Genomic DNA, 14,408 nt, shown 5'->3' on the forward strand with positions numbered 1-14,408 from the left:
TTGCAGAAAGCTCCTAGCGCCGTTGCCTAGCAACCACCGAGCACAGCACGCGCTCTGCGATGAAGAGTGTCACGCAAAGCGACCGATGGAGACGATATGCATAGCGTTTCGGTGTAGTTTAAACCCATGGGTTCAAAAAGAGATAAAATAAGATAGAAAACGGGAAAAAATATTTCAATCAATAGCTGGAGATGTTGACTTTTCGCCCGACATGCTACTCCAAGTGCTGGGCGATGATTGTGATATACACGCTGATAGACGTATAGCAGAAGCAGCCACACAGACGTCGAGCAAACTATTTACGAAGTTTCACTCAGGCTTAAAAGAAAGCAGAAGCAAGCATCGCGACAAGATACTGCGCCGTTTGGACAAGCTGCGCATGCGTGGTGGCTAAGCCACGTCCACCGACACAGACATCGCGCGCAACCTGCAGCTCTAGAGATTCTTCCCTCTCTGCTCCCTATATTTCGTCTACTTCATCCGCCTCCCATGCGCAGGGTAGCAAACCAGCTGCTTATAGGCTGGTTATAGGCTCCCTTCAGCTCTACAGTGCCTAGCCTGGCTGCGCTCGATCATGCCGAGACAGCCATGGGGTTCCCTACGAAAGCGCATACTCCCGAGGCGTGCGTCTCGAAGCTAGACGTGTTGGTCGATGGGGAAGCATCAGGGGCCAACTGGCCTGTGCTTGCCATTGTCAAGCTTTGCGTGATCCAGTACAAACACATGGAATTTTTAAAGACAATAGTCTTTCTTGGGGACCTTCTAGGCAAATAATATCGTCTGCCAGTCTATCTGACTGTTTGTACATTTGTCTGTTTGTCTGCCTTTAACGGTACTCTAAACGGCACCAAAGTGGCCAAACGATACTCCAAACGGCCGAACCCATCCGCAGCGCCCACCAATATTGCTCAAGATTCAGCATTCATATTTGTGCAATCGTCAATTAAAAAGCAATTATCGCGCATATATGAGGCACTATAACAACACGTCAATATTATGTATGTGATTTTTTTCTAGAAAAGGCATACATAAGTAATTCTAAGGACCACAGCGTTTATCACACTGCACTGACCATGCAACGCTTCCACAAAAAAGGCAAGTGTTTCCAACGCTTTGCTAAGACGACACGGTGGTGGCACCTACCCTTCGCCTTGCGTTATACACCGTATCATTTCAGAGACGAACGCACACGCCCCGCGCTTCATTTTTCATGATAACTACAAGATAGTGCTCATGTCTTACGTGTGACGAGACTTGACGCACTCGTTCGCCTCCGCTGCATGCTCGAGGCACTCCAGCGCAGCGCCTCAAGAATACCATTCACCGATTTTCTTGCGCAGAACATGAAATAAAACTTTTGTTCACTCTCTCCACACGCAAGACAATCGTCTTTCGATGACATTTGCAGTGTAACATGCAGATATGGGCCATTTTTTTCCTACATATAGATTGCCAAGCTTACTTCTCACATCCTGCGTATCACATCATGTTTAGGGGAAACTATAATCATATACGTTCATAAAAAAGTGAGTGCTTGAAGTGATGAAAAACGCTTGAAGAATAAATTACGCCAGCGCCCATGTTTCGAAGAGTGGAATTATCTTCGTTTCTGCATCGATGAAGAGAGGTCCGCTTGTCAATCTAGTGGCTCCGGTGACATTCTCTGTTCAATGATTTCCCATTAGGTTTATTGCAATATTTTTCTGAAGGTGGTGCTGACTGCACAAGCGTGATACTTCCAACTCCATCCTAAAGGTTCTTCACGTTGTTTTCAAGCGTTTCGATGAAGAAAACAATGATGAAAGCTTTCGTAACAGGTTCTGTGAACATCCCAGGCACGACCTCAATGCGATACGCTGCTCATGTCTATTTCTGGGGGAATCCAGTTCCCACCGCCAAAATCTCCGCTTGTCCTTGCGTCTGCTTCGATACAACCTCTGCGTCTTTTCTAAAGATAAACCCCGCATGATAATATAGTAGTCAGAATCTCGATAGCTGATTCTAAGGTCAGACGTTCGAGTCTCAGCCATGTCCGCCGCATTTAGACGGTGGCGGCATATTACAGGTCTGTGTACTTAGGTTTATGTGTGCGTTAAGTAACATCAAATGATCAAATCTTTTATATCCCTCCCCTAGGGCATCCCCCATAACCATATCGTGGTTTCGTAACATAAAGCCTCAACGACAACTATTATTATTTTATCGAGACAAACTGATATTGCGACACATCAGCGATATCAACAAGAGTCGAAAGTCAAACGCACGTCTTAACAAGTGAGCATGGCCCTGACGTCTCCCTAGTACCCGCGGTTAGAAAATGAATGAAATATCCTCCTGGACAGATTTAGAGACGTATTTGGCCATTTATTAGTTTATCATTCGTACATTCAACAACCTCATCTGGCGTAACATCGTGCGTGTCACGAGAACAATCTTTCTATCAATATTTTAACGCGCATTGTAGCTATATTCATGTGTAAAGTCATAACTGTCCAAAAGTGATGGCCCACATATGTCAAAAATTACCCTCACGTGTATCACTGCGACATTAGTTTTGATACTTGAGCTGCGTGCTCTGCATATCTTCTGAATATGAGCTGCAGCTTGCGGGTGACTGGGACAGCCACTTGTTCTAAATGCGAAGCATTTCTTAGCGAACTTCGGCGACTTCAACCGTATCCGTCCGTCCGTTCATCCGTCTGTCCGTCCATCCGTCTGTCCGTCCGTCTGTCTGTCTATGACATTCAGCTCTCCTGGCCGTTTTTATCTTGGTAGCCATACTAAAAATGGTATGACATAACATGACTGTATGACGAAAAGACGACTAATTATAACATAAAAATCATATAAAATATATGTCATGAATGTCTTGATTTACACTTCATGGTCTTTCTGCTCTTGGGGTGGTTTCATTCATATGACATTACAAAACTGGTATGGTATGACATGACTGCATGGCGAACATAAGTGACAGACCCTAACGCAGAAATCATAACATGCATGTCATGTACGCTATGACTATATGCCACACTCATGATGCATTTGCGGCCATTCCATTAGCTTCACATATACCGAATTTGGTATTACGTAACACGAACGGACGACGAAGGTAACTGACATGTCCAAGCATGATAATCATGACATGCATGTCATGTAAAACATGACTACTTGCTACGCTCAAAGCATGCTCGCGGCCCTTTCGATAGCTTCAAGTATACGAAATTGGGTATCACGTGGCGTGTATGGACGACGAACGCAAATGTCAGGCGCAAACATTATATTCATGACATGGAAGTGATGTACGGCATAATTTACGTCCACCTCGAAACGTGTTGATTTTAAAGTGACATATCAACCTTCTCATTTGTGCTTCATATATTATCAATTGCCACTGTACGTTGGATATGCACAATTTCAACTTTCATCGTTACTCAAGCGTTTTCGTATTTGCTTCGTGGGTCCAAGCTGCGGACTGACCAACTTTGTATACTCTTTGCCAGTGTTGTCAAATTATCCGAGTTACGAAAAAGTACATCCAAGGCATTTACAGAACTAAAACCTCGAGTGCCGTGTGACATGCCCGTTACTACGACGGTGGGAAACACACACTAAAAAAAGCCATCATCATATTACAACTCTGTGTGTTCTCACCGCCAAGTTATTCAATTTTACGGCAACTCCCGAGTCTAGCACTCTTTTAACACATAAAAGACGGCTATTCGCACCAATTCTAATTATATTGCGTGCGTATGGCACCTCAAAGTACTGTTCCTATATAAAACTTATTGACAAATCAGTTTTCTCATCGGGGTAATTCACTACAAATACGATTCTCGAGACACCACTGTGGTGCTTAGAAATAAAATTATGAAATAGAAAACCCCAGGTTTTTCACGGGATAAAAAACGAGAAATAAAAAAATCACTTGTCTGTGTTTTGTTCTTTTTCTGTTGAAAAGTTTGCGCTGTTTAGCATCTATTTTTTTTAATTTTGTTGAAGGGGCTGTATGCTGAACTTACGAAATAAGAGGAATACTAAGGGTTTGTTTTGTTTTGCTAGACACAGCAGAACTAACACACAAGAAAGCAAAGACAACTACAGATGATGTCATTTGCAGTTCCCATACCCTTTACAGGGCTTTCTTGTCTGTTCGTCCAAATCAATTTGGTCTGCTCTTCAATCTTTTCTGCTCTCACTATTATCACAGACACATTTCTTTCCCTTAAAAGATACTATAAGAAAAAAGAGTATATAAGTGTCATTGCTGAATTTAGGACACGCTCAGACCAACTGCTTCATAAATTCATTGACTGCAGCATCTCCTACAGTAGCATTGATGCCTTCAGCCTTCGTCTAACTAGGTCTACTGCTGATGTGAATGGGCCCTCTGACGTCCTTTCAAGCAGAAAAAGCACCATTGCCGCCAAGCAGTCAGTAGCGGTTTGACCGATGCGTGCTCGAAGTGAAAGGCTGCCATAGTAGTGAATAAACAACGTACTGCCACTATTTCTGATATACAACGTAGACGGACGTTATTCTTCGAGGTCATCCCCGTTTCATCTAAAAGCATTGCTTTTAACTTTCGACCGAAATGCACTAGCATGATAAAAAAGGGAAAAAACGCATCTGGCAGTGTCAGGAAACGTGAATCAATTGCGCCATCGAAATAACTGTTGACGCTGTCTTCCAAGAACTACTTTCGTTCCTTACATGTACGCACGCTCGAAACGCAAAAAAAAAACAAAGTCTCTGTGCACTCTATTGTACTCTGAACGGTACGTGATGGTCAGGAGTGACTGTCAGCTGTGCATGTCACTGTATTACAACGTCGTGCATGCCCGCAAGACAAGTAGCATACATCTAGTGCTACGTCACTTTTTCATTTTCTATTTTTTAACTGAGGGTCCGCGAAATTTTCACACGCTATTTTTCTTCTTTCATTGTTGGTCTCTTATCCTGCATGTCCTATACGCAGCACCGTTTCTAGGCCAAGGAAAGCGATTGCTCAACACGTCCGTGTGGCGCGCGCCGCACATTTCGCACTGCATCTGCGAACAACGCCTGTATACTCAGTTTATTACTTTTCTTGGCCCTCTAACTGCGCTCATGTGGGCGGTGGTCCACTCACGTCCGAGGTCCGATGTCAACAGCACGTGGCACGAAAGAAATCGTTATGGAAATTTAACGCGAATAAATTTCCGCAACTGACGTACTGCTGACTTTTGGTGATATCTGAGAGTTTTCTTTTTCTTTTGTATTTGCTCTACTGGGGTCGTTTTTTTTTTTAAGAATTTCGTAAAGTTTCGGCTAGCGCCAACTCTACGAAACGATGATTACCAAAGAGTAGCAAGAACAGATGCGGGCAGATATTGAAGAACGAATTGGTTTGCGCCAATACCGATCACATCGGTTGCAAAGCAAAAATGAATAAGTATAGGTGATCATGCGAACACAAGTATTCTTTGCCACGAAAACTGTTATGGCACAAACACAGCTTATTTTCGTGGAGCATTTGAACACCCCCGTCGGTGGACGTAACCGCGACCTGCGCTAAATGCAAAACAGAACAGAGAACACGAGCCATAGCTTCGCGCGTAACTGACAAAGAGCAGTCTTTATTTGCTATCGTTGAGGTAACACGCTCTCCGAATTTGTTCACCGCAAAAAGAGGGTTCTACTACATTGCGCGGCGTTACGCCACATGACATCGCACCGGAATTTGTGTCGTCAAAGTGACGTTTCAAATATTTGCTATCTGTCACGTCATCCCGTGATGATGATGCTTCGTATCACTCATATCCCCGACACAGCCTACAAGCCATTTCCTATATACGCAGCTGTCTTCTACACGCGTGTGCTTTTTTCACAAGTTGGAATCTTCAGAGTTTTCGCTCACCATCTGCGCTTTCAGAAACACCATTCTATTATATTACCTATACGTATAACCTTGCCAGTGTAGCGAGATAGTTTTCATACTTGCTTTCATTAATTCGTGACGCTCTGGTGAGAGGCAATTTTCCGCGCTATGTACCACGTCAGATCTATCTGCAGCTGCAATCACCCTTATCGGCATTTTCTTCTATTGTGATCGACTTTATATACAGGCTAGACTATTCGACCTAATCATAAGTATTACAGACTTTTTCTTTACTTTTCTATTTACTCTGCTGCTACCTTGTCATTTCTTATAGCGTAATGGTGCATGTCCTCTGGTTATTGTACTAGTCGAGATTGCTTCGATCCCCGAATGACTGAATAAAACATGCGTTACCACATAGTTCTGCTTTGGTTCCGGCATATTGGTAGTTTTCATTGGTCTGATCTCCACATTCCGAATATTATTCTACGCATGGCGATGATTAATTTACACATCACTACAGCACTCACCGAAAGGTAGTCCGTATCGTAGTGCTATCAGCGTATGAATTTAACTAACACGTAACCGCGTTGTCGCAATTTAAGCGAACAGGAGGTCACGCTACACGCAAACGAGCTCCTCGACAAAAAGTGTGACTCGATATTATTTTCCTTTTTCAACGTCTAGCATTGTTTTTGATTTATTTCCGTGGAGCGCTCAAACTATACGCCGTTTTCTAAAAATACTGGTTCCATAATAACTGAGCTCATTAAACGCAGACGTCCACTTTCGCAGCGATGGTTTTCAGAAAACGTGGACAAGACATTAGAACAATGGTACTTCTACTTACAGATCACAAAGGAGATGATTGACAAAGCCAGCAACAGATTTCTTAGTGTAAGCTACTGCTTGTGCTTATGCCTTCAGTGTATCATGAGATATTAAGAAACATCAGCAAAGACACGCCCTTCCGGCTTTAGTGCCGACTACTTTAATTGTCTGGGGCCTTTTGGATCCACAAAAAGAGCATTAAGCTATAAATATAAAAATCGGTGAAACCTTTTTTTGCTGTTAGTTGCGGGGGAGGCACGTAATATTTTCGAGCAGAGCAATCTTTCCTATAGCCATTCCGTTTGTTTTGATGATGTATTTTACATGACCATAACTCTCCTTCCTCACTTTTTTCTTTACTCTACACGTCCTTGAGCCGCAAAGCTCTCACTCATACTATTTTCACTTTCCAACCCCTTACTGTGACAGGCTATATTCGGCCATTCCTGATATAAGCACACCTCGAAATGTCTGCGAATAGCTTCTACCTGGTTACCTCCCCTTTTCTACTTATTTTTATGTGGGCTTTGGCTGTTTCCACCCAGAACGCACAACAGTTATTCGATTCAAGTGCGGTTCTGCATGCAGGCGTAATGTGAACTCATAAATGTCCTTTATTCCTTAGTTTTTCTAAAGAATGTAAAGAAACGCTATAAGCGTAGATTGTGAGCTAGGTCTTCGGAGCTTCGCTTATTCTTTACCTTAACATACATTTATACAAGCAAAGCCAAAGCGCAGGTCAAAAGCAAGACTCCACTTGCGGTGGTTGTCTCTGCGCCTACCTTATTCTCTATTACTGGGACCAGCGATAATACCGCGAGCCTAGCCACGCTAACTCGTGAATTCTTAAGAAGCCTGAAAATTAATTTTGATAAAACTGTTGGCATGACAATTTCAAATAAAAAATCCCCCCTTAACTATAAATACACAATAAACAATAGAGAAATTAAGGGTTCTAATGAGTTTAAATACTTCGGTGTTACTATATTCAGCAGTTTAAAGTGGGACAATCATATTGACAACATTACAGGACTGGCGAAGCGAAAGCTGGGTTTTCTGAGAAGGAAAGTCCGTAATGCAGCGCCCTCTGTTAAATTTTTGGCGTATAAGACTATTGTTAGACCAACGCTGGAGTACGCAGCTATCATCTGGGATCCGCATACTAAAACTGAAATTAACAAACTTGAACAAGTACAAAGATTGGCTGCGAGGTTTATTTATTCAAATTACATGAGAACACAGTCTGTATCACTTTTGCTTGCTAGGGCTGACCTTCAATCGTTAGCTACACGTAGAAAAATAGCTCGCTTAAAATTTATTTATGACCTGTATCATAAGAACTACAAGCTGGATCCCAGTGTATACCTGCGCCCCCCAGGACGAGTGTAGGCTCGTACCAATCACTCATTTTCTGTCCAAGCTTATGTACCGCGGGTGGATGTATTTAAGTTTTCGTTTCTGGTGTGATCAATTGTTGACTGGAATGCGCTTCCTCCCGAGGTACTTACAAGATGTAGATCCTCACAGGATTTTCAGCGACGGCTGGACTTGTTTTTTGCCTAACATTGTTTGTGTATTGTTCACCTGTTCACCTCCCACACCTGCTACAGCCCGCAAGGGCTAGCAGTATTGTAAATAAATAAATAAATAAATAAATAAATAAATAAATAAATAAATAAATAAGCGTAAAATCACATATGGACCCGCGCGAGGCCACGTAAAGAAGCGAGTATGCTTGCCGTCATTCTGAATACCGAGTGTTCTTGCGCAAAAAACAAAACAAAAACAAGAACACTCATTCTAGGTGTAAAAGGAAACTCATGAAGATTCGGGACGACGAAATTGTCCCGTCGCACCGGTGGGAGCGTAACCCTGACAGATGAGCAGCGTTGTAGCTGTGGCAGTTTGTTTGCCAGGATATCAAGTGCGAAAGATGAAAGGAAAGAAACAAGAAGGGACGAGTTGCAAACGGCTTTGGATAAGAGCATTTTTGAAGAACGTACTACTGATTCGGTGCCCCGGAGCCCGGGCTCCGGTTCCTTTCGCTGTCACTACGCCTGCATACTCAAACACTTTTTCGGTCGTCTATGAACGTCTTCTCGTCGTCATAACCACTAATATGGTTTATAACCTAAGTTACCCGCTTCGCCGGATAAGGTGCATAAAAATTACAAACCGGATTATATAAGAAATGAGAGGCTATTTCGTAAAGATGTAAATGCCAGAGAGCACAGCAGACTAGACCGGTTAGAGACTGACCAATCCGGCGGTAGCTTTTGATAACGCGTGAACCGCTTGCATAATCACGAGTTAAATCATATAAATCAGTTTGTGGTGTGCGAGCTATACAAGTGCTGCTTGTTACAACGCTAAACCACAGACTCTACCGGCCAAGGGACGATACGCCCAGGGCAGGAGGCTTTGTGGAAGCGCTAAATGGATTCTGCAGATCTGATGGCAACTCTCACATAGTGTGAACGAAGGTATATGTAATATTCTTTTGGCGGATGGAGGCTCAAATAAAGATGTTTGCAGTCTTTGGGTGAAATTCAGCTAAAGTGAAACAAATCTTTCTTTTAGAATGATATCTCTTCCCATATCATTAAGTCTTGTGCTTTGGAACTGGGCTAGTTAATCACGTTTAATAAAACTGTCATTTACCATAACACATCAGACATAGAGTAGTACGATAAGATGGATGCTGCAAGTGCTATTTACAATAGTACAGCCACTGATCCAATGAGGTAGTATTCGTATCTATACATGCGCGCACATACCAAAGCAGACCGAAGGAACTCCTAAATGTGCCAAAATCTCCACTAATCTATAAGCACGATGAAGGAAGGGAAGTCATGTGAAACATGTACAACTATCGTTTCGATATTTTAAGCCTATGACATTTTTTTACTTCTGCAGTTTTCAAGACATTTATCTATTTGTTTTCATTAAAAGTGAACGTGGAACAATATAAAAACGTGAATTGTGGTAATCATTAAATATACTACCCGTAACACGTTCGATAAAAACTCAATTAAGTCATGAACGAGAGGGCCACGCTACGGGTTACTGTAGGCTTCTCGGTCTTCCGCACCGAATTAACCAGGCGAAAACGCAGTCGGCGACACACGACGCAGCGCGCTGCAGCTAGAACGAAGCGTAAAATTGTGTCACTGCGTGCTTGTTTTCTATTCAGTTGTGTATACTGAACCACACCGGATCTTCCTAGATACGCCGCTGAAGGCGCAGCCATCGCTTGTTTCTGTTCTCCCGGTTCATGAGGGTTTTAGGCTCGGAATTTGTGTGTATCTCGGGCTCGAGGTAACAAGAAGTGAACTTCGGGTTGAACTTTGCCGTGTTTTGTTTTTCTTGCCTTTATGTTTTCTTCTTCGCATTTCGAAACACGCGTTTCTGCACATTTGCGAGATGCGGCAAGTTTTTCCACTTTCAAACGCAAGTGGATTTGGCTGGGGGGCTTTCGTGCGCCACACAGTGGGAGACATCTACTTTTCAGACAAAAAGAGATTTCTTAAGTTGAGAACAAAAAAAAAACTGCAGAAGAAGGAATTGTTTAAGGTTGTCCTTTGTTTACGTATGCTCTCAACTCCACGCATGTACTTCCAATATTATTGTTACCTCAATATGTATACTATATGTTGCTATGTAAACTCCCCAAAAGAAGCCTTCGTTGAGATGTCATACGTCTGAAGGAATTATGGGACCCAATAATACAGCGAACAGTGTTGTTTTTAAGCAAAATTTCTAAAACAAAGACACGTTTTTTTTTTACGAAAGCCTCCCCATAACCTTTATTTATGAGCTGTAGCTTTTGTAAACACAACTGTAAGTCATAGTAAAATGACTTTTTTTTTTACATCCCGACATTCGCCCAGAAGAACATTGTTCCTGTACGTTTACCCAAAAAGGGATGCTTAAATGACTGTTTGTTTAGGAGAGAAAAAAAATGTTGCTATACCGAATGGCTTATGTTTCACTTTAGTCTACAATAAATATTTTAGTTGCATTTGATTTGTCTAAGCAAAGTACGTTGCTTAGGACAATACTTCCAAGTTCAGCGGCATGAGCCAGAATGAGTGAGAGTGATCCGTAGTCGATTGTGACATATTCGTATAGCAACAAATTAATTATGAAAGCGCATCAAAATTTATTACACGTTAAGAATAATGCTATCATTCATATAGCCACCAGTAATAAGAAATTTAACCCAAGATAAAAACATTGCACTTCATTCACTATTATTCTGCGCGAATGCGTATAATTGTAGCAGTTTTGAGAAATTTACTAGGAGCCAAACTTTTTAATTCAGAATTAACTAATATGCTTCATGGAGTATAAATGATAAAACTTTGCGACACTGCCATCCGAGTGGGAGCAGAGAATGCAGACAATGAAGAAAAAGCTGTAGTGTAGCAGTTCAATTGCAGTTGAAGATTCTGAATCCAGGCTCACGGTCTGAAGCATATAGGCTGCTAGTTCTCTCCTCATCTCATGCAATGCCTCATTCACGTTCATTAATCAGCGGAGGTCGGGTTCTAGTAAGCCTTGCAGGAGATCAGCTTTGTTATAGTAACAGGGTCCTACTCCAGATTTTGCTATATCACGCGTGAAACAGTGCGGGTTTCGGATTGCGTGGCCTCCTTGGCACGTACTACATGGTGCCGGCGCCTTTCAGTCTGAAGTCGCACTAAACTCTGCCACATTCATCGAATCGCGTCGTGTCGTCTAAACTGCGAAACTCGTCAAATGACTGCACTCTCCTCTCTTCCGCGTGGTGGACCCTCGAGTTACATCTGTACGCTCGTCCACCGCACCCCTTTTTCGGCTTCGGGAACGTCGGGTGCCTTCCTGTCCCTCTCGGAACCCAAACCGTGGCATTCGCGGAAAGGAGGCGCGCTGCTTTGTGTGTTTACTTTAACATGTTTACGGCATTCGCGATCTCTCTCCGGAGCGCTGCCGCCGGCGTCATGCCGGTGCAATGTCTTCCACCCACTGTGTGTTTGCTCCGGCAGTTTACAGGACTCGCACCAGCGCGGTTTTACTTTCTTTCGAGCAGGCGCCCAACCGCACATACGCGTGCGCTAACACACACACGCTGTTCGTTTCTATTTGCAGAGCGCATCTTGGGGTTCCCTTTTACCTTCCCTATCCGTGCTTCTCGTCTCATCTCAAGACAAACTCCGTTTTCCCAGCTCGCTTTCTTTCTTTTTCTCCCCTATTTGTTCGGCGGTGCACAGTCTCTACTTCTAGAGTTTTTTCTTTTTTTGATGATTTCATTGCTGTTCACCTTTCTTTTTCTTCTTCATCCAGAGAAAGGTCTACTTCATGCTCCCCTTCCGCTCTCTTTCACTCTTTCGCGTCCCGTGTTTGCTTGGTGAGCAGCTGAGGTTTAGCGGAAACCCGCGACCAAAGTGTTTCACACGCGAACACTTTCTCCTTCTCAGCCTTTCCACTCCTCCTCAAGGAGGCCTTCTTCCTTTTCCTACAAATAGCCACCCCACAAATAGCCGTACTTCTCTCTCCTCTATCTCGACGCGGTTTTATTCATTCTTCTTTCTTTCATCTGGCGCGTGTGGTGTACGGCACGGAGAAGCCGGATTCGCCATCGCGTAAACCGGTGCAAACAAGAATTCACGACTGTCGCAAACAAATTTGCTAAAGCCATGAGCCACGTGGGCAGTCGCGGCACCGTTCGCAAGAATTATCTCGTGTGCTTTGAGGCCCGTTCCATCTCTTTTCTCTCTCTCTTTTTCATTTTGTCTGTCAGACAAGATTCTTCGCAGTTCTTTCTATTTTTGCTGTTATCGTCAAGCCACGCTTCTTGCTGTCAACATTTGTCCGTGCCTTACGTCATCTCATGCGATTCCTTTTTCCTTTCTTGTAGCTACTTCAGCAAAACGCACCGCATATTTTTGCTTGGCCTGAATTCCTGAAGGCGGCAAACAGAAGGGCAGTTTCTGCATCGTGCTGTAAGGTTACTGCAATAACATTTCCCCCTTTTTTATTTCTCAATAACACAGTCACGAAATCTCACAATACAGCCCACTGCGAAGTGAATGAGCAAAGATATCCAGCCTGCATTTATAAAAAAAAATTGAACTCCTAGATAAGCGCCCAGAAAAGTAGATGCGTGAGCCTTCGTTACAGTATTAAAGTATAGGAAGAAAAAAATCAATAATAGTCGACACCATTGTAGGTTCATATACTTGCAAGTACAAACTGGAAAGAAATTCTCAGGCACTCCTCGTCGATTCAGCCGCCACGCTGTATTGGTTAGACTACACACAGTGCTCCTTCGCCTCCTACGCGTTCACGTCCTTTTTTATTCTCTTTTTCCCCGAAGCGGCGTCTGTAGCGCAAATGACGCGTCTAGCGGGCTCGTTCCACAAAGCACGCCAGAGTGCTCGCGTACAAACATCGAAATGCGGCGGTGCCTCGCTATGGCCTCGCCAGCATCCACCCTCTTCCGATTCCCTGAGACCAACTCACTCGCCATCACAGCCGCCTCCGGATGCTTCCCAGCCTGATACTTTCGCGTGGCAACTGCTGCTCGTTTCTTTTCGCTCTCACTGCTTGTCGAGTTAAGGCGCCTGCAGGCCTGTGCTGTGGCTTTGACGAGGAAGACAATTCTTCGGGGAAGAAAGAAAAAGTGCAACACTGTAGAATCTGGTGCAAGCAAACGGGATACCAGACCGAGCGTATCTATGTACACTAGTACGCATTGTACTAGTGAACAAAGTAATACTGAGAGCATCCAAATTCACGCGACTCAAGCAAACCACTTTGGTACGTTTTAAAACTCGCAAAGAAATTCGGCGGCTCCGCAGTGTTGACGTGAGAGCGCTAAAGAGCTCATTTCGCCGAAATTACGGCATCATCGTAATTGGTTGTAAGCGAAAAATTATATTGTTTGTGTGACCTAAAATTCAAGAAAGATGCAAATAAAATGAAGTTCTGAGCTTGAGTGGCGATCGAATCCAACTCTTTTGAGTGGCAAGTGGGCGTTCTACCACAGAGCCACGCCTTTGGTGGTGAATGAAGTGAAAACAGCTTCCTCTGCTTGAAAATGCAGTGAATAACTTTTGCGTGTCGCAAACATACGCGCTCTGTATACATGCTTCACAATACAACATGAAATATTCCCGAAATAATTTGTAGTGCAAGCGCACATTGCCATAAGGTGTCATAACATAAGATTATAATAATGAGTTCATAGTTTAAAGCCAGTCCCCCCTACAAAAAGCCCCCACGCTCTTGCGCCCATAAGGTCACGCAGTGGGTGCATATAGCAAGTTCGAAAATATTTCGTACAAAAAGTGTTTAATGTACACACAAGGAACAACAGAACATCGCTATCGCGTTCAACTGTCTGAAACGAAGCTTAGAGTCCCACAATTTTCGTGATAACGTGTACCCGTTGGAGGGCAGCTAACCAGATGCTAAAAGCTGGTTAACCTCTCGGTCTTCTTCATGTCTCTCTTTTTCAGAAAGCTTTATGTCTTTGCCCCTTGAGCAGTGAGGATGAAATTTCTAGCCTCCATTCAGATATTTTTCTAGGGACGAATACCCACAAAGTTTGCACAGGCTTGTTTTAAACGAAAAAAAAAAACGTGGTTAAGGGTACATGTGCTATAAATTTCAATAGTGTACTCGGTTTAATTGAAGTCCTGATCGCAGCAGTTTTGTGTTACTCAGCGTATAGATG

General features: G+C 43.3%; 1 protein-coding gene across 1 annotated transcript in view; it reads right to left on the bottom strand.

Moving 5' to 3' along the window:
• Positions 1-14,408, bottom strand: part of LOC142814681 (lachesin-like) — a 182,772-nt gene that overhangs the window by 47,678 nt on the left and 120,686 nt on the right. The window lies entirely within an intron of this gene.

Source organism: Rhipicephalus microplus, chromosome 1, assembly GCF_043290135.1.
Source record: "Rhipicephalus microplus isolate Deutch F79 chromosome 1, USDA_Rmic, whole genome shotgun sequence".
NCBI classification, from domain to species: Eukaryota; Metazoa; Arthropoda; class Arachnida; order Ixodida; family Ixodidae; genus Rhipicephalus; species Rhipicephalus microplus.